This window comes from Jaculus jaculus, chromosome 12 (assembly GCF_020740685.1).
Source record: "Jaculus jaculus isolate mJacJac1 chromosome 12, mJacJac1.mat.Y.cur, whole genome shotgun sequence".
Classification (NCBI taxonomy): domain Eukaryota; kingdom Metazoa; phylum Chordata; class Mammalia; order Rodentia; family Dipodidae; genus Jaculus; species Jaculus jaculus.
Window position 1 is genome coordinate 16,331,058 of NC_059113.1, and position 18,239 is coordinate 16,349,296.

Genomic DNA, 18,239 nt, shown 5'->3' on the forward strand with positions numbered 1-18,239 from the left:
GACGCGGACAGCGGTGGTGTGGGAATTTCATTTGCTGAAGACTTCTGATCACTGGGCAGTCTAAGCTACAGGAGACATGCCTCGTGATATGGATGTAAACATCATAGGCAAACTAAAGTTTTACAACAAGTCAAAAGTCTACATTGAGGGCTGGAGAGATGGTGAAGCAGCTAAGGTACTTGTCTATGAAGCTAAGGACCCAGGTTCAATTCCCCAGTGCTTACATAAGCCAGATGCACAAGGTGGTCCACACATCTGGAGTATTGTTTTGTTTTGTTTTCTGCAGTAGCTGGAGGCACTGGTATGCCCATTTTCTTTCTCTCTTCTTGCCTCTTCATCTCTCTCTCTCTCAAATGAATTAATTAAATATTTTTAAAGCCTGGCATGGGGGGTACACACCTTTAATCCCAGCACTCACACGGGAGGCAGAGGTAGGAGGATTGCTATGACTTCAAGGCCACCCTGAGACCACATAGTGAGTTCCAGGTCAGCTTAGGCTAAAGTAAGACCCCACCTCAAAATATACATATATATATATATATATATATATATATATATATATATATATATATATAAAACATAAGAATCACAATCACATATATAAATGTGTGCGTGTGTATATATAGAGACCCTGATCTTAGGGTCTGCTGACTTGAGCTTAGGGTAACAGCCATGTGTCAACAGACTCAATTATCACAGAGGCAGGCCATGGTAATATACTAGTGCTAATAATAATACCTTGATGACACCTACAAGTTGCTAAGGTGTTTTTCCCCATGATACAGGGAATCTTATAAATCTCTGAATTATTACATAACACAGGGAGCTCCTGAGGACAGCTTGTGACTGTACAAGATCACACAAGTTCACATGTAAGTCTGTTCTGAGTCCTCATGTCTCTATGGACATGAAGGTGCACGAAGGAGCATTTTCAGACTGCTGAAACTTACTTCCAGGATGCCATGAGGTACGTGGAGATGTTATGCTTGGGGCAAAAACAAGAGGCCAGAGTGGCACCATCTCAGCTTTCAGCCCATCCATAGATGGTTAGCTCCTACACGGAGTCATTTCTGTGCCACCGACATTATGCCAAGTTACAGAAACAGAAAAGGTGGTATGCATGACCCACCAAGTTGGAGTGAGCAGTCAAGGGGGATGCCTTGTACATTTTCGAGAGGTTTTTTGTTGTTGTTGTTAGCGGTGGTGGTGATGGTTCGTTTGTGACAGGCTCTCAGTTGCCCAGGATGACCTCAAACTCATTGCGTAGGTGAGGATGGCCTTGAACTCCTGGTCCTCCTGTGTGCTGGGATTGCAGGCACACACCACAACACCCAGCTGCTTTATTTTACAAGACACCTTCTCCACCAGCTGGGGAAATGGTTCAGGCAGTTCAGTGCTTGCCTGCCCAGCATAAGGGTCTCAGTTTGATGCCCAGTATGCACATAAAATGTCAACATGGTGGTGCATGACTGTAATCCCAGCGCCGGGGAGGTAGAAACAGGAGAATCCCCTGGAGCAAACGAAATGAAGAACATTTCTGAAAATAACACCCAAGGTTGTCCTCTGGCATCCATGTGTACACGTGTACCCATACACGCATGAACACACAAAATACATGCACGTATACCCACATGCATATTGCACACGTTTTAGTTAAATTTACCAGTGTTTCATTTATTAATTTATTTATTTGAGAGCAACAGACACAGAGAGAGAGAAAGAATAGGAACGCCAGGGCTTCCAGCCACTGCAGACAAAGTCCAGACATGTGCGCCCCCTTGTGCATCTGGCTAACGTGGGTCCTGGGGAATCGAACTTTGAACCAAGGTCCTTAGGCTTCACAGGCAAGCACTTAACTGCTAAGCCATCTCTCCAGCCCAAATTTACCAGTTGTTTAATTAGGGTCTTAGTAAGAGACTGAGAACACCAATTTGTGAGGATAAACTCCATTCGTTTATTAGAGCAAAAACCAACCATGGGTAGCCCTGGAGCTGCGGAACAACTTTGGTCTTTGGCGAAATTTGTGAGTGCCCAGCTTTCTAACGGACCTTGCTCTGGTCTGTCATCTTCTGAGTTTTGTTATTGTTGTTTGTTTGTTTTGTTTAGTTTTTTGAGGTAGGGTCTCTCTCTAGTCCAGGCTGATCTGGAATTCGCTATGTAGTCTCAGGGTGGCCTTGAACTCATGGTGACCCTCCTACCTCTGCCTCCCAAGTGCTGGGATTAAAGGTGTGTGCCACCACGCCCAACCCTGCGCTGTGACCTCGTGTTTCTCCTCCTCCGAGTCAAAGACCTCACCCTCCTGGTGCCCGGGCCTCTACAGCTGCTTGAAGTGAGACCAGTGAGGTGTTTAGAAATTTTGACATTGCTGATACCAGTTTTTGTGGAGGTGGCGATGACAAGCTTCTGGTGCGTTCTACGCAGAGAAACTCGATTGAGAGAGAGGGGTCCAGGCACAAGGAGCAAGCCAGTGCCCTGCAGTTTCAGGACCACCACGCTCTCGCCGGGTGGCATCCCGTGAGGATGACGGATCCCCAGGAGTGACGCTGGCCCGCAGCCTTCTCACGTGCTGCCCGAAGGGGTAGCAGCCATGGCTCAACAGCTTCCGTGGCACGTCTTCAGTAGGATGATACCTGGGCATTTTGTGAAGCTTACCCACCTGGGTACCACCGTTCTTGTCACCACCAACTGGTGGTGTGACGGTAACAAGAACCTTTTTGCTTTTCTTCCTTTCCACCTTGGATTTGGCAGCCGGGTGCTTCCCCCATCCCGAGTCTCGGAAGTGCACAGCTGATCGGGAGACCCACCCATTCCTCTCACCAGGGCGGGGTTCCGGCCGCAGTGGGGTCCCTTTCTTTGCTTGTCAACCCCAGGACCCCCTTTCTAGCCTTGCCTGTGGCATCAGCCTCTTGACTGCAGGTTTCTTGTCCTCAGTGTCCCGTCTCAGCCTTCTCTCCACCATCTTGCAAAAGGGGAAAGAGCCACACACACACGCACGTGTGCACACACACACACACATACACACTTTGTAAAAAGCATTTTGTCCGATGCCCAGCCCTCAGGCAGCACAAGCCATCTACTCTACGTATCTCCATTTTGCAGATGAGGAATATAAGGTTCAAAAGTGCTTTGCCCAGAACCCTGTGATGAAATAATCACCAAGCAAGTGTTCCCACACAGTACTCCAGTCTATGATCACGGCTCCTTCTGAGAGATGACGCTGGGTCTATGGACCAGGACTAAACCAGACCGAACTAACAGAATGGGATCATTGGGTCGTGTTCTGTGCCGTATCCAATAATGAAGCCAACCTGAGACACAGAGAAAGTCCTTTGTGCTTAGAATGCAATAGCCCAGGCTCTGCCTATTGCAAGTGAACTATATTCAAGTTCGTTCAAGTGCTACCCTCTTTAGGAGTCATGGGGTCCAGTAAAATAAGGATGATGGCAGCCCCTGCTACAGGTGACAAACGTTGTTTGTGGTGTGTGTGAAGATGCTTTGCAGACAGAAAAGAGAATGTGGTGGCTTGGATGTAAAATGTCCCCCAGAGGCTCAAGGACTTGTGATTAAGCCCACTACCCAGTCTCCACAGGGAGAAGCATTTGGCAGATGGAGCCTTGCTAAAGTGTGGGGCTGGGGCCAGACCTTGAGGCTTACCAACCCAGCCCTGCTGAGTACGGAATGCTGACTCACTCTGACGCTACCTCCTTCCTGCTGCTGTGACAACATATGATGTCCCAGCTGCCTGCTCCACCATGCTTTCCCCTCCATGAGGAAACGTCCCCTTGAAAATGTAAGTTGAGGGCTGGAGAGATGGCTCAGCGGTTAAGTCACTTGCCTGTGAAGCCTATGGACCCGTGTTCAATCTCCCAGAGTCCACATAAGGTGCACAAGGTGGTGCATGCATCTGGAGTTCATTTGCAGTGGCTACAGGTCCTGGCATGCTATTCCCTCCCTCCCTCCCTCCCCTTTTTAAAAAGGAAAGAAAATGTGAGATGATATAACCCTTTCCTCCCATAAGCTGCTTCTGGTCTGGTCAGGTGTTTCAACCCTGCAATGGGAAGGTAACTGCTACAGGGAAAAATGGGCTCAAGGACCACATTCACGAGGTAGGATGGAGTGGAATGGAGGCAGAACCTCTGCTGAGTCCCCACAGGTTAAAAAGAAAACTCTGAGTACAAACAGAGTGCCACATTCCAGAGGGTGTCACTATGCCCACGTGGAATGCAGGGTGAGATTTGGGCTTGTAATGTGGTCAATTGTGGATTGCAGAGATCTATGTGAGAGAAAAACGCATGAAAAAGGTGCTGAGGAGATGGCTCTGAGGCTGCTTGCAAAGCCTGCCAGCCTGGGTCAGGTTCCCCAGCACCCACATAAGGTTAGATGCTAAGGGGCATGCGTGTGACATGCGCGCAGCACATGAAAATAAACGGGTAAATACCAGCGTTCTAAAAGGAAACAACGCTCGGGAAGAGCAAGACCTCCGCTATTCTGCTCTAAATACGCAAACACAATTCGCCATGCACATCAGTTGGTGGGCCAGAGGTGACGTCCTCACACAGTCATTTCGATAAGCGTTGCAGACACCGCAGACCTGACGCTGTTTGGCCTCCTGGGTCTGAAGTACTTGGGAATGAAACCCATTCAGACGCGGGACCCTGTCAATGACTTCCAGAGAAGCCTGTCCACACCTCCCCGCAGCTTACAGGACCCTCTGTGCACCCCATGTACATAACAAAGGGGGGGGGAGGCTCTCTGCCACAAGCCACTTTGGGTGCCCTTTCTGGGTGCTGGGCTGGCAGGTGACTCACCCTCAGATCACAAGCCGAAACATGCCCTGAGCCATGGGGCACACTGCCCAGGACGCCTTCCTCAGAGGGCTCCTGGCCTTCCTTTCTGCCAGCTGGCTTGGCCTGGGGCGGGGGGTGGGGGTCATCGTCTAGAGCTGAGAGCTGCGTGTGGCGTAGCAGGGGGATCCCAAGCCTGGCAGCTCTCTCCTGCCATCTCCTCATGGCAGAAGGTTGTGGATGAGGAGAGATGCCCAGGTCAGTGCTCTGGGCAGACACACCCGCACACACACATAACTAATAGATCCAGTTCTACCATAACACCTATTTTCCCTATGTTTAAAATGTCATATGTAGGGCTGGAAAGACGGCTTAACGGTTAAGGCGTTTGCCTGCAAAGCCAAAGGATCCCAATTCCACTCACCAGGACCCACGTAAGCCAGATGCACAAGGGGGGCGTGTGCATCTGGAGTTCATCTGCAGTGGCTAGAGGCCCTGGCATGTCCATTCTCTCTCTTTCTCTCTCTCTATCTCTCTCCCTTTCTATCAAATAAATAAATAATTTAATATATATATATATATTAAATGTCATATGTATAGTCAAACCTGTGGAACAGGCCTGTAATCCTATATACTTGGGAGTCTAAGGCAGGAGGATCCCAAGTTCAATTTAGTGAGACTATCTCAATATTAAAAGTTTAGAAAGTGATGGGGGTATAGCTCAGTGATAGAGCACTTTATAGCATGCATGAAGCCCTGTATTCACTCTCCAGAGCAGCAAAAAATAAAAATAAAAATAGGGGCTGGGCCTTTAATCCCAGTACTTGGGAGGCAGAGGTAGGAGGATCACCGTGAATTTGAGGCCACCTTGAGACTACATAGTGAAATCCAGGTCAGCCTGAGCTAGAGTGAGACCCACCTCAGAAAAAAGAAAAAGAAAAAGAAAAAAAAAATAGGGCTGGAGAGATTGCTTAGTGGTTAAGGTGTTTGCCAACAAAGCCTGATGAACTGGGTTCAATGCCCCAATCCCCATATAAAGCCAGATGCACAAAGTGGCATGCATGTGTCTGGAGATTGTTTGCAGTGACTGAAGGCCCTGGCATGCCCATTCGATCTGTCTCCTCTTCTGTCTTTCTCTCTCTCTCCTTGCAAATAAATAAATAAATAAAAATTAAATAATTAAAATATATATAACTATTTATTTACATTGTTGTACTGAATAATATAGAAAGGTCTGTAAGGGGAACTGATTGATCTAATATATAACAAGATTATATTGTTTACAAACAGAAAGCTTGGGGCTGGGGATACAGCCCCAACTGGTAGTGTCTAGCATTTTTGTTCAATCTCCAGCACGCCACAAACTGGATGTGATGGCACTCGCTTGTAATCGCAGCATTTGGGAGGTGGAAGCAAGAGGATCAGAAGTTCAAAGTTATCCTCCAATATATGGTAAGTACAAGGGCAGCCTGGGCTACATAAGACCCTGTCAAATAAAATGAAATAAAACAAATAAACAAAAAAAAAAAACAAAGAAAGAAAGAAAGTTTAAGATGCACAGTATTGAATCTAAACCAAGAGCACTCCTCTATGTCACTGGAAACGAAAAAAAAAGGTCAGGTTGAGGGCTGGAGAGATGGCTTAGTGGTTAAGGCACTTGCCTGTGAAGCCAAAGGACTCAGGTTCAATTCCCCAGGACCCACATAAGCCAGATGCACAAGGTGGAGCATGAGTCTGGAGTTCATTTGCTGCAGCTAGAGGCCCTGAAGTGCCCGTCCTCTCTCTGTCTGTCTGTCTCTCTCTCTCTCTCTCCTTTCCTCCCTCCCTCTTTTTCTCTGTCAAATAAATAAATAAAAATAAAAAATATATATATTTAAATCAGATTGAGTTAGTTCTGAGCCTAGCTTTCATGTCAGGATTCCCAAAGATTGCACTGTAAGAAAATAGTCTCAGTCTCTCTCTCTCTCTCTCTCTCTCTCTCTCTCTCCTTTCCTGACAAAAAAAAAACCTCTGCATTTTCAGACCAAGCAAAAAGACCGGGGTTGTCCTTACCACCGCAACAAACTGGCCTGGAAATATTAAATTGACTCAGCCCATGTTTTATTGGACGCAGCTTTACAACTCTGAGTTTACAAAACTCAGCCAGACAGCACCAGGCTTCAGCATCACCTTTGACTAACTAGCCCACATCGTTCCCATATGCTACAAGATGCTGCTGGGGCCAGCTCGGTACCTTGTAATTATAAACACACGGCTTTCAGCTCTTCTGTGTACCCTTCCCAGGCAGAACGGAAATATGTCACTTAAATTAGCACTTGGAGTGCAGAGTGGGTGCCAAATTTGGGTTAGCACAAACAGGGTAAATAAAACAGCACCAAATTAAAATGGTAAAATAAACTTCTTTCTGCTCCAGTGGAAACTGTTAAGTCCTAGCTGAATGGCAGTTAATGGGTCTGGGAACAGGACAGCTTGCACACTGTAGCTCTTGGCGTTTCAGGACGGTTTTCTCATCCAAGGACCTCAAAGTAATTTCTTGCAAAACTCAAGTCGTGTGAAAAAATTTTTTTTAAAAAAAGAGAGAGAGAGAGGTAGATGTTATTTCTTCGGCAAACTCTTTTGCCATCCTATGTCTTCATCATTCCCTTCCGATGATTCAGGGTGCGGTGTATGCTGATCCTTGTGTCACTCATGAGGAATGGGAGAGGTTTTTAGAGGAGTAAATGAAGGCGCATTGGTGTGACGTGACTTGGCAAAAGCCGCAGAGCTAGAAAACAGGGCACGACGCAGTCAGATAAGCTCTCGTCGGAACGATCTCAGCTATCACTTACTGAGTGCCTGCAGTTTGCCAGGAGCTGAACCGAGAGCCTCTTACACACTCCCTCACTTTCTTCCCAGCCCCAGCCTGTGAGCTAGGAATGCTGCTCTCCACCTATAACCATGGAATCATGGAACCAGGGGTTTTCTTTATTTTTTTTAAATATGTATTTGCCTATTTATTTATTTGCAATCAGAGAGAAAGAGATAGAGAGGAGACAGACAGAGAGAATGGGTGAGCCAGGCCTCCAGCCACTGCAAATGAACCCCAGATGCACGCACCTCACTGCTGTATTCAATCTGGCTTGATGCGGGTACCGGGGAATAGAACCCGGATTGTTAGGCTTTGCAGGTTACATGCGTAACCAGTGAGCCATCTCTCCAGCCCTAACTGGGCATTTTCTAGACATAAATAAGGAAGGGAGCAGAACCCAGAGAAGAGAAAAAGCAAGAGTTCTCAGCAACCTTCAACAACCACTGGCACTGAGCACCCGCAGAGGCCAACAGAAGCGCTATGGGTGCAAACGCCTGTCTCCACACATCTTTACAGCACTCAGCCGCGGGGAAGAAACCCTTCAGGCAAGGAGAATACTCCCAGCCGGCTCCATTTTGCATAGTTCCAGAACAGGCCAAGCGGACTTACAGGACAACAGAGATGCCTGGAAGGGTGAGTGGAGACAGGGGTTGATGGAGAAGGGAAGGGAGGGGGACTTTTCTGAAGTGCCTGGGACATTCTCCATAGGGCCAGGGGTTTGGGTTACCTGAGGTGTTTATCTATCAAAACCCTTACTTAGCTGGGCATGGGGGCACTTGGGAGGCAGAGGTAGGAGGATCGTCATGAGTTCGAGGCCAGCCTGAAACTACAGAGTGAATTCCAGGTCAACCTGGACTAGAGTGAGACACTACCTTGAAAAAAGAAAAAATAATAATAAATCTCGGGCTGAGCATAGTGGCACATGCTTTTAATCCCAGCACTCAGGAGGGTTGGAGGATCACTGTGAGTTCAAGCCCAGCATGGGACTACAGAGTGAATTCCAGGTCAGCCTGGGCTAGAGTGAGACCCTACCTGGAAAAAAAATCTCATCACACTTTGAAGATGTAAGCAGTTCATTTGATTAAGTTTTACTTTAAAAGCAAAACAGACTCAACAGATACTGAGTTCAAGTTCATGACGCGAATGTTGGAGTTGTTGTTAGGGAAATGTGCTGGTGACTAACACCCAAAACTTTCTTGGGAATCCCAAAAAGTATTATGGGCTGAGCATGGTGGCGCATGCCATTAATCTCAGCACTCAGAAGCAGAGGCAGCAGTATTGCCGTGAGTTCAAGGCTAGCCTGAGACTACATAGTGAATTCCAGGTCAGCCTGGGCTAGAGTGAGACCCTACCTTGATGATAGATAGATAGATAGATAGATAGATAGATAGATAGATAGATAGATAGATAATGAGATGAATGAGTGCTGCTCTCCTTTTGTTTAGAGAAATTTCTCTTTATAGATGGTAGTGACTTGGGAGACTGAAAACTCCTCAAAGTGCTCAGAAGAAAAGTCAGCTGAATGTTAGCACTAAATAAGACATTTCCATGACACCCTCCAAGGCACAGAGACTGCTGTGGAAGAAATGGTGGAAAGAATGTCAGAGACAAAGGACCATTTGGCATGCCTTGGGATGCTGTCTTCATGACACAAAGAGGTAGGGCATACATGACATCACATGACATGACAGCAGCTGTCATTACCTGCACCAGGCCTACATGGTATTGGGCCTATCAATATGTTGTCATGGATGATGGAGGAGGGGGAAAGACATCAAAACAGAAGAGGGACGAGTGGGAAAGAAGGCGTTACTCAGTGGATGGAGTTGGCGAGGGAGAACAAAGGACAGTGGTGGGCGGGGATTTTGATTAGGGTACAGGATGCTTGTCAATAAATTTACTTTTAGAACTTGAAAGCAAACAATTGGGTCAGAAAAACAAATGGACAAGCTCTTCGATATAATGTGAAGTCTTTACGAAATAAACTATGATGGGAGAGCAGAGAGACAGATGATAGTGTGAATTGGCAGAGTGTTCACACTGGAACCTGGGTGGGAAGCACATGGCGGTGATGCCCTCTAATGCTGCGCATTTCAGTATTTTCATGACAAATTCTGGGAACCAACAGAAGGACAAGGATTATACACAGAACAAGGAGGGAAAATAAATAAACAAAACAGAGGGGTAACAGGAAGCTTGTGAACAGAAGTCTAGGAAAAGAAGGGAGGAAGGAAGGTGAATTAGAAGATGCTAGAATAAATGAACAGAAATCACAAGAACAAGGTTGTTGCAGTCAGGTCTGCATTGCTGGCAGAAATAACCCAACCAAGAGCAGCTTGTAGGGGAAAAGGGTTTATTTTGGCTTATATGCTCGAGACAAAGCTCCGTGATGGCAGGGGAAATGATGGCATGAGCAGAGGGTGGACGTCACCCACTAACCAACATCAGGTGGACAACAGGAATAGGAGAGTGTGCCAAACACTGGCAAGGGGAAACTGGCTATAACATCCATCAGCCTGCCCCCCAAAATACACTGCCTCTAGTAGGCAATAATTCTCAAATCTCCATTAGCTGGGAACCTAGCATTCAGAACACCTACTTTATGGGGGATACTTGAATCAAACCACCACATTATGCCCCTGTCCCCATATCCATACATGATATAAAATACAATGCATTCAGTATAACTTTAAGAGTCCCCATAGTTTTCATCAATCCTATGTTCAAACATCTCCATAATCCAAAAAGTCTTTTAAGTGCGCCATAATACAAAAAAAAAAAAAAGTCCTCCCAAAAAAACCCATGATGGCACAGAATAAACATTCACACGCAGAAGATGACATTGAGCAGCAAAGAAATATTCAACCAATACAAGATTTAAAACAACCAGGGCAGGGCTGGAGAGATGGTTTAGTGGTTAAGCACTTGCCTATGAAACCTGAGGACCCCAGTTCAAGGCTCAATTCCCTAGGACCCACATTAGCCAGATGCACAAGGGGGTACATGCATCTGGAGTTTGTTTGCAGTGGCTGGAAGGGCCCATTCTCTCTCTGTGTGTGTGTCTGTCTGTCTCTGTCTGTCTGTCTGTCTCTCTCTCTCTCTCTCTCTCTCTCTCTCTCTTCCTCCCTCCTTCTCTCTGTCACTCTCAAATAAATAAAATAAAAACAAACAACAACAACAAAAAACCAAGCCGGGCGTGGTGACGCACGCCTTTAATCCCAGCACTCAGGAGGCAGAGGTAGGAGGATCGCTGTGAGTTCGAGGCCACCCTGAGACTCCATAGTGAATTCCAGATCAGCCTGGGCTAGAGTGAAACCCTACCTCGAACAACCAAATAAATAAATAAATAAACAACCAGGGCAAACATCAAACTCTGTAGCTCCAAGCCCAACAACTCTAGCCAGTGATAAATCTCTAAGTGCGATAATTCTAACCAGCAACAAGTCTCTGACATTCCAATTCCGCCCCTCCAGCTAGGCTACTCACAGTCCTGAAAAGCTTCATCTTGGGCTGGCAGCTTTTCTTTGCAGCCATCTCATGGTCCCAGCATCTCCACTGGGTCTCAACTGCAACCCACAGTTCAACCTCACAGCTCCTTTGGGTCTCCATGCAGGCATCCAGCAAACCTGCTTCACACTGCCCATGGCCATTTCCCAAACACAAGACTCTGTTACAAATTCAATGACCCTCTCTCTCCTGCATTTCTTATACTCCATAATACCAGATGGGGTGCCAAATTGTTAATCTAGGAGGGAATAAAGCAGACTTTGAGGAACGGGACACTCCTTCAGCATTCAGACCCCTTCAAAGGAGTCTACATTCTTCCTGTTGTCCCAGTGCAGGTCAGCTGACCAATCTCAATGGCTGTAATCTCTAATATATTTACAGCTGAGCAAGCAGCAGTTTCAGCCCAAAGATTTCTTTCTGTGCCATATCCCTCTGCACACACCAGTCCATTTATACACCCTGCAATCCTGCACAAGTTCTCAGAACATAAGCATAACAGCAAGCCTCTCACATAAACTGCTTCTAGCCCAGTCCAGGCAAAGCTCTTTCTCACCCTCACAAGCCAAACTTCACAGTCCATATTTCTTACTGCATTCAGGTCTTTCAACTCTGACCAGAATAGTCCATCAAGCTGTACTTACAGCACTGAAAGGCGTCTCATAAGCCAAAGTTTCAAATCCTTCCACATTCCTCTTGAAAATCAGTTCCAAAAGGCCAAAACCACACAGTCAGGTGTCTAGCAGCAAATGACACCACTCCTCGGTACTAATATTACTGTTGCAGTCAGGTTCATATTGCTGGCAGAAATCACCTGACCAAGAGCTTGTGGAGGGAAAAGGGGGTTTATTCTGGCTTACAGACTCGAGGGGAAGCTCCACGATTCAGGGAAAATGATGGCATGAGCAGAGGTTCGATATCAACTCCTGGCCAAAATCAGGTGGACAACAGCAACAGGAGAGTATGCCAAACACTGGCAAGGGGAAACTGTCTTATAATACCCATAAGCCTGCCCCCAACAATACACTGCCTCCAGGAGGCGTTAATTCCCAAATCTCTGTTAGCTGGGAACCCAGCATTCAGAACACCTAAATTTATGGGGGATACCTGAATCAAACCACCTCAGAGGTATAAGAAGGGAAAGAAAACTAAGATGCATTTGCTGTAACAAATGGGCAAAGTGGACTGGAGAGATTGCTTTGTGGTTAAGGCACTTGCCTGCAAAGCCAAAGGACCACAGTCCAATTCCCCAGGACCCACGTAAACCAGATGCGCAAAGTGGCACATGCATTTGAAGTTAGTTTGCAGTGGCTACAGGCCCTGGGGTGCCCATTCTCTCCCTTTCCCCCCCCCTCAAATAAATAAAATATTTTTAAAAAAAGAAATGGGCAGAGTAATGGCAGGTGATATGAAAGGTATTGTGGTTTGATTCAGGTGTCCCCCATAAACTTAGGTGTTCTGAATGCTAGGTTCCCAGCTGATGGAGATTTGGGAATTAATACATCGTGGAGGCGGTGTATTGCTGGGAGTGGGCTTCTGGGTCTTATAGCCAGTGTTCCCTTGCCAGTGTTTGGCACACCCTCCTGTTCTTTTTGTCCACCTTATGTCGGCCAGGGGGTGATGTCCACGCTCATGCCATCGTTTCCCCCTACCATCATGGAGCTTCCCCCTCAAGCCTGTAAGCCAAAATAAATCTCTTTTTTCCCACAAGCTGCTATTGGTTGGGTGACTTCTACCAGCAATGAGAACCTGAGCGCAGCAAAAGGTAAGAAAGGAGAGGCATGCGCTGCTGGTGTGTGCAGCCTGAGGACAATGTCTGCCCAAACCCCCAGCTCAGAGGAGCTGCACTGTGAATTGTACAGCCTGCCCCTCCTCTTCCCCTGGGTGCTGAGCTTGCCAGGATCTACACAGAGGAAGAATGGGAAAAAGAGCCCACTGCCTGTGTTCCAAAGCCAATGATCCTTCCAGCTAGAGACACCACGGTGGCCCGGGATGACTGTCAACCTTTCTTGTTTAGCCACCTCTAAACAGAAATCCCATATTTGAAAAATTACACAAAATGTGGTAGGTAGAAATGAAGCATTATGATATATGTTTTTAAACACTGCAAAAGCCCAGCCACTGTGGCTTCGCTATGAAATGTCTTCTGAGGGCTCATGTGTTGAAGGCCTCTAAATACCACACCCAGAGGTAGGGCTTTGGGCAAGTAATTCGATCCCGATGGCTGTGACCCAATCCATGGATTAATCCACTGGTAGATTTATAATCCAATATCGTGTTTGGGCAATGGTAGAAATGAGGTAAGGCCTCATTGGAGGACATAGGTGACTGGTGGCATGCTTTTGAAGGGTGTGTTTTGACTCCAGCCCCTTCCTCTCTGGTTCTGTCCATTTCCTGGAAGCAGCCCTGCCCCACCATGACGTTCTGCCTCAGCACAGCATAAAAAAAAAAAACAAAAACACAGAGCCAGGCAAGCAGAGACCAAAACCTCCGAAACAGTGATCCAAAATAAATCATTCTTCTAAGGTGAGTTTCTCTCATGCATTCCATCACAGTGGATGAAAACACACTGTCATACCAGGTTTTAGGACACCTCTTCCCTATCAGCCCCTATGTCATTTCTCTCACCTTACTACATGACCCAAAGGGAGAGTAAAGCCAATTAAGTATGCCTAATAGTATATATAATGTGACCCAACTTAAACACAAATGTTGAATTACTCAAGGATGAACAGCTACGATGAAAAATTGGGGTTAGTCCATTCAAAAACAAGGAAGCTCACTGCAATCATAATATATATGTACATATGTACATATACATACACACACATATATAAATATATATACATATACATAATGTATCTTAAGGGCAGGCATGATGGCACATGCCTTTAATCCCAGCATTCAGGAGCCAAAGTAAGAGGAGCACTGTGAATTCAAGGCCGGCCTGGGACTGCTTCCAGGTAAGCATGGCCTAGGCTAAGAGCCCATCTCAAAAAAAAAAAAAAAAAAAAAGTATCTCAAATCACAAACCCCTTAATTATTCTCCTCATTGTGCTTGGCAATGCCCTGTCTTGAGCTATCCACCCCCACCCAAAGTGCTTTCTGAGCAGAGCTAAGGAAAGGATGGTGGCGTGCTTTCTAGAAACACAGAGCAGAAGGACCGAGCAGTGCCACGAAAGACGCCTACAAAATGTCCAGGGAATCTTTCCCCAAGCCAACGAGATGGATGCTGACATTACAAGTTCATTGTGTTCCAGGAATAATCAATGAAATGCAAATCAAGGCCTTAGGAGAGTTTTCTACTTGAGCAGCAAATACTAGAACGTCCCAGCTCTAAATCGTTTTAAGTAGGAAAGGGTACGACCCAAGAGTTTTATCAGCCAATATTTAGTAAGAAGAGACCTCAGAAAAAAAGGCTCTTAGGTATTCAAAGTTTCAGAAAATATATCAACTATGTGCCCTTTAGACATGATTATTAAAGATGAACTCCAACTCTGAAAAATTAACACAAAGTGAAAACCTCAAAGGTGGAGACGTTGGAATGTGAAGGGGCCAGTGAGGGAGAGAGGGAACCATCAAAAGAGAAGTAAGCTTAACAGCATAAGTGCGGCTGTATAATATAATCACATATGTTCACATCAACCACTCAAAAGCAAAAGCATATGCTGGAAATTGATACATAACTCCATTCCTCTGGACACAGACGCATCTGCACATGTGTGGTGTGTGTCTTCACGTGTCCATCTTCACATGGGTGTGGGTGTGTGTGTGTGCAGGTGCACAGGCATGTGTGTGGTCTTGCATTGTGGAGACCAGAGCTGACGCCGGGTGTGTTCCTTGATCACTCTCCATCTTCGTTACTGTGGCCGCATCTCTCACTTGAGCCCAGAGCCCATCAGTTCAGCTAGCCAAGCTGCCCCCGGGATCCCCTGTCTCTGGCACCTGAGTGCTGGGATTAAAAGGGGGCACCACCTCATGCCTGACTCTTACGTGGGTGCTGAGGATCCAAACTCAGGTCCTCAAGCTCTTATGGCAAGCAATCTACCAGCTGAGCCACCTCCCTACCCCTTGCTAAATGTACTATTTTAAAAGACTTTTGAAGCTGGGTGTGGTGGCGCACGCCTTTAATCCCAGCACTTGGGAGGCAGAGGTAAGAGGATCGCTGAGAGTTCAAGGCCACCCTGAGACTACATAGTGAATTCCAGGTCAGCCTGAGCTAGACTAAGATACTATCTTTAAAAAACAAACAAACAAACAAACAAAAAACAGACTTTTGAAGAGACATCAGAGGCTGAGAGATGGATGATATGAAGGCAAAATTGTACAAAATAATTTATATCAAATAAACAGAAAAATACATTTCATGCATGACTAGCAACATAGGCTAAGAATAGTTTTTAAATTTGAACTGAGAGTCAAATGTAAAGATAAGTCCATCCTAAAGTATTTGAAATTAAAAGAAAATCATAATGTCTGTTTACAAAAAAAAAAAAAAACAGGTAAGGAAAATGGCAAACAAATTTTTAAAAACACTCAAAATAGAACAAGGTGATTGATGCCTATGTAAAAATGTCAACCATAATAATGAATGCAAATAATTTAAATTTTCCTATTAAAAGGGAGTGGATAGGGGCTGGAGAGATTGCTCAGTGGTTAAGGAACTTTCCTGAAAAGTCTAAGGACCCAGGTTTGATTCCCCAGTACCCACATAAAGCCAGATAGTCAAGGTGGTGAGGTGGTGTATGCATCCAGAGTTCATTTGCAGTGGCTAAAAGCCCAGGATTGCCCATTCTCATATTCCCCCCCCCACTCTCTCTTTCTCTCTCACTTGTTGTGTCTTAAATAAGTAATAAAATATTTTTAAAGAGAGTAAATATTCACATTGGATCAAGACTAGATATAACTTTATAGAATTTAAAAGAACAAAACACTCATAAAACTGAGCATGGCAGGCCATACCTAGAGTCTCAACAGAGGCAAGAGGAACACGTGTTCAAGGTCATCTCCTGCTCTTTAATGAGCTTCAGGCTAGCCTGGGATAAACAAAATCCCGTTTCAAAAAAAATAAAAACAGGGCTGGAGAGATGGCTTAGTGTTCAAAGTGTTTGCCTGCAAAGCCAAAGGAACCAGGTTCGATTCCCCAGGACCCACATCAGCCAGATGCCTAAGGGGGTGCACGCATCTGGAGTTCATTTGCAGTGGCTGGAGGCCTTAGTATGCCCATTCTCTCACTCTCTCTCCCTCTTTCTCTGTCAAATAAATAAATTAATTAAATAATAAAAACAATACACTCAGATAACTCTACAAGTTGATTAAAAATTATTGAATCATATCCTGGTAATGGTTATATAAATTTTATAGTATGAAAACTATATTATCCTAAAATCATTTAGAAAAAATGTACACTCAAACATTAGGGAAAAAAAAAAAGATTTACAGGGCTGGAGAGATGCCTTAGCAGTTAAGGCACTTGCCTGCAAAGCCTAAGGATCCAGGTTTGATTCTCTAGGTCCCACATAAGCCAGATTTACATGGTGGCACATGCATTTGGAGTTCATTTGCAGTGGCTAAAGGTCCTGACACACCCATTCTCATATTCTATCTATCTATCTATCTATCTTCCTCTCTCTGTCTCTAATAAATAAATAAACATATTTTTAAAAAACAAAGATGTACAAAGAATTGTGAGGTAAATCTAAACAAAAACTGAGCAGAGATCACAGAACCAATGATCTAGCTAACTCATGAGACAACATAAAGTGAAAGGCGAAAGGCACTGAGTTAGGTAAGAAAAATAATCTTTTATCAATTTGAATATATTTTTTCAGGACCCCAATTAACAAATATTACTCAAGCCACATATTCTAACCAAAATGCAATAATTAAAGGCAGCCTCTTTCATTTGAACAAATGAAGTTAACAAACCACTCACTGAGAAATGAAACTTATAACTTAAGTACTTACACACAAAGAATTTAAAATATGACATATGGATATGTAAGGCCAAACTGTACACAGAGGTAAATGTAAAGCCAAATGATTTTTGTCTTCTTTTATCGAGTGTATGCGTGTGTGGTATGGCATGCGTTTGTACATGCATGTGTATATGCATGTTATTATATATGGGGGCACATGTCGGGGAGTGCATGCACGTGTGTGTGTGTGTGTGTGTGTGTGTGTATGCATGCACACAAGCATGAGGAGGCCAGAGGTTGATGTCACGTACCTTTCACAACCTCTCTCCAACTTATTTTTTGGGGATAGTGCCTCTCACTGAACCTAGAGCTCACCAAGTGGGCTGGATTACTAGATTGCAGAAGCCAGCGAGGCCCACATCCCCAGATCTGGGATTACAGGCACTCACCACCACAGCTGGTTTTCCTTGTGGGTTCTGGGGATCTAAACTCAGGTCCCCATCATTGCTAGGCAAGTACAGTACTGACTGAGCCATTTCTTCAGCACCAAAATGATTTCTTTAGCTGAAAAACCAAAACAGACTGAGGGTTCAGCAGCTAAAGTACTTGCATGCAAAGCCTGCTAGCCTGGGTTCCGTTGCGAAGGCACTACATACGCTGGACACAAAGTCGTGCAGTCTGGGGTTCATCTACAGTGGCCAGAAACCCTGACTGACACACACAGAAGATAAATAATCTTTTTAGAAAGACTAAAAATAAACTAAGGATCCAGTAAAAGAGAGTTCATGGTGAAATAAACCAATAGAAAGTAGGAAGGTGGAGTTAACGTGGTAAAAAGTGAACATAATTCAAACCATCGCTAAGTAGAACTGATAAACTGATTTAAATAAACATAGCTATTTAAATAATATCCAAATATAAACATACAGAACTCCCAGCAAGAAGAGGAGAATGGAGCTAGAAGAGACCACAAAAGTGTAACCCTTACTGGGAATGAGGAACAGTAGACATTTAACCACAGCGAAAGTGCGGGTTTTTATCAACTGTGTGATAACAAGTACAGACATGTTGACTCAGTCTACCATTTCTATAAAAATACTGCCTTTTTAGAAGAAAACATCAAGGAGCAGAATGTGTAAACAGACCAATAGTGGTTACAAAACTGAAAATGTTTGATTTGGCATG

General features: G+C 45.1%; 1 protein-coding gene and 1 pseudogene across 1 annotated transcript in view; both read right to left on the reverse strand.

Annotated features, from left to right (window-relative positions):
- Ebf2 (EBF transcription factor 2) overlaps positions 1 to 18,239 on the reverse strand; it is a 248,011-nt gene that overhangs the window by 166,279 nt on the left and 63,493 nt on the right. The window lies entirely within an intron of this gene.
- On the reverse strand, positions 1,907 to 2,959 carry LOC105944591 (annotated as a pseudogene).